The 2940-nt window shown below is 52.7% G+C and overlaps 1 protein-coding gene across 3 annotated transcripts in view; it reads left to right on the plus strand.

Annotated features, from left to right (window-relative positions):
• Nucleotides 1–2676, plus strand: part of ERICH1 (glutamate rich 1) — a 70894-nt gene extending 68218 nt beyond the window's left edge. Inside the window, exons 6-8 of one of the 3 annotated variants that reach the window (XR_003309361.1) lie at nt 27–1747; nt 1948–2114; nt 2251–2676. The gene's annotated coding sequence lies outside the window, so the exon portion shown is untranslated. Of the gene's footprint in view, nt 1–26; nt 2115–2250 lie in introns of all 3 variants that reach the window. The other 2 variants (XR_003309360.1, XR_003309362.1) reach the window with 2 other exon arrangements.
• The last annotated feature ends 264 nt before the right edge of the window (nt 2677–2940 follow it).

A 2940-nucleotide genomic window follows, 5' to 3' on the forward strand; every position in this document is an offset into this window, starting at 1 on the left:
GCGCAGGGAGGCCCCACGTGGCCCAGGTCACTCAGCGCAGGGAGGCCGCCCCCGCCTGGCCTGGTCCTGGGGTGCTCAGGCCCCGCAGCCCTGGGTGTCGGATGTTGCAGCTGCACCCTTCTCCCTGATGCCCAGCACACGCTTCCCCGGGCCTAGTCCTGTCACCTCTCCTCCCAACCTGGGGCCGCCGCTCCTCCCAGCCCTGACACCGATTCCTGGGAAGCTCTTGCTGGCGCCCAGCTGTCAGCTCACCTGCTCTCATGAGCCATCGGCCCTGTGCGGCTGCTCTGTCTCGGCGTGGACGGACAGCACCGGCACTCACGGTCATGCTGCTCAGCCAGGGGCCACAGAGCCTCGGAGCCGCGTCTTCCCGCTCCTGCCTCCTGGAGGGAGTGCTTCATGATCTGAGCCCACCTTCCTGCCGGGAGAGCTCAGAGCAGCCCGCACTTGGCACCCCTTCCCCCCACCCTCTCGGGAGAGATGCGGTCCTGGACGTCTAACGAAGGTGACAACAGGGCTCACCTCTCCCCTGTGGACCCTCCCCCCAGGGCCAGGGGCTCTGAGCATTTCCACCATGCACAGGATACACCCACCCTGGAGTTCTCTGTGCTTGACCTTGAGGACAGCACAGAACAAAAGAAAGCCCTGCTCTTAGCCAAGAAGCCAGTTTACCACACTGTGAGCGTACCAGCCCTTTCGCAAACTCTATTCTTGTTGTTTTCAGGGTGAAATGCAAAGAAATAGGTATGTGTTATTTTAACTAAATACTTGGTTATTCTAAAGACAGCTCCACTGGCACAGATTTGCCATCTCTTGCTCTCTCTGGATGCTGGTAGATGCTGGTGGACGGGAGGAAAGCCTGGCCTCAGTTTCCTGCCCCCATGTCTAAATTCATCCAGGCAATAACGTGCGTCTGTGTCTGTACAGGCAGTAACTCAGATCAGCCCTTCCACAGTGGCACACGGTTCCACAGAAAATCCTGTTATCAATAATAGCATCTGAATGAATTTGGGAAATCACCCTGCTGAGCTTAACGTATTTGCACTAGTATGCAAATATCCTTGAACACACCCGTTGGAACTAATCCACTCAAAACTATGCAGAGATTATAGGCAGGAAAATGTCCTGGGTATAGATTTATGGGAAATGACAGAACTGCTCTCTATTTTTGCCTTCAGAAAATTAGATTCCCAGTATTATATATTTGAATCTGCTATCATTATGCAATTGTTAAATTTCCTCTTTAATTTTCATCTCTGACATGTGGTTTTTACCCAGTCATCAAAATATAAAAGAACTGTTTCAATCACTTGCAAAGGAGCTTTCTTTCCAGTATTTTCAAAATGCAAAACATGGAAGTATGATTTGTCGTTCTGCATTTAAGATGCACTTTGGCAGTGGTGGTACCAGGCCGGTGGCCACAGGGCTGCCCCGTGTTCACACGGAGTGCACGCTGGAGCGAAGGGAAGAACCAGAACCAGCGGGCTCCTTCCTGGCTTCCTACTTGGGATTAAAAACCCCTTTTGTTCAGATGTCTGCTGTACTTTTGTCTTTTTCTTTTTTTTTCTTTTTCTTTCCTCTGGTGACCTCGGCCACAGGCAGCTGTGTGATTTGTGTCCAGTTTGGAACGCGACTGTGTCAGCCCCGCAGGTCCCAGCACCTCCCCTCCTGTGACTGGACTCAGTGTCCTTGCCATGGGCCTGATGTGTGGATATGAGTGGTTTCCATTCAAGTGCACAGGATGATGGTGAGAGTCCACGCGGGGGCTGCTGTCACGATACCCAAGACGGGTTCATCCGTAAAGAAAAGAAACGTATTTCTCGTAGTTCTGGGTGCCGGGAAGTCCACTGTGAAGGGGCTGACGTTCTGGGGAGGGGACGCATTCAGGCCACAGCAGCCTTTGGGTGAGCAGTGTTGGGCCTTTCCCTTTCTCTGGTCTCTTCACAGCCTGTTTCTAAGATGCGCACACGTGTTGCTGTCTGTGCACCTCACGGTGGATTCTAGCTGCTGTCTGACCTGCCATCGTTTGCATCGGCCACACCGTACGTTTCCGTTGCTGTGGCAGAAACTAATTGTCCCCATGTCCATTCCGCCCTCCTCCTTTCACTGATGCGGTGAGTTTTAACTCACAGGTGCACACGGCGTGTAACTGTTCTGGCCAGTGAGGTCCTTAGGGAAAGCAAAGGCTGCAACTTTCAGGCCAGGCCCTTATGAAAAATCTATCTACCCATCTCCCATCCCTCCTCCCAGGGGCTGGAGTGCTGTGACGTGGCTGTAGGGAACCAGCTTCAGCCTCGGGGAGAGACCGTCTGCCAGCAGTAGAGCAAGACTGAAAGACTCAGAGTCCAGCTGGCCCCGTGGGCAGGGCCCCGTCTCCCCTGAACCTGTCACCCCACAAATGCAGCTCCCCTAATGATGACACTCCCTGATACCACAGAGAAGTCCTGGAAGCAGCCATAGGATGTCACCTTGGGAGACGGTGGGGAGTGTTTCTGGGGATCATCCAGGAGAGCGGGCTGGCCCGACTCCATGGGGGCTGCCAGACAGCTTCCCGGGTCGCCTGGACCCCTTCACCAAGGGACCATTCGTTTGTATTTTCCCTCCTAGCAGACCCACTATGCTATCTGCTGCCTTTCCAGTGTGACTCACTGTTTCCTTTTCAAATTGCAAGTCGTTTTAAAATAAAAATAAAAATTTGTTTTCAAATTGCAAGTCCTTTTTAAATTATCCTACACACAAATGTCTACCCTTGTGTAGGTCCAGTGCCAAGGTAAAATTCACTCAAACTCCTGCCAGACCCTCCTCTTTGCCTAATTCTGGATTTCATTAAGAACACAGACTCAGCATCCACTTGGTAAGGTTCACGCGTCTTGTCGCCAGTGCCACCGTTGTTAGTAACAGTTGTGGTTCAGAGACAACCAGTGGCACGACAGGATTCAC

Source organism: Piliocolobus tephrosceles, chromosome 7, assembly GCF_002776525.5.
Source record: "Piliocolobus tephrosceles isolate RC106 chromosome 7, ASM277652v3, whole genome shotgun sequence".
In the NCBI taxonomy this organism is placed as follows: Eukaryota; Metazoa; Chordata; class Mammalia; order Primates; family Cercopithecidae; genus Piliocolobus; species Piliocolobus tephrosceles.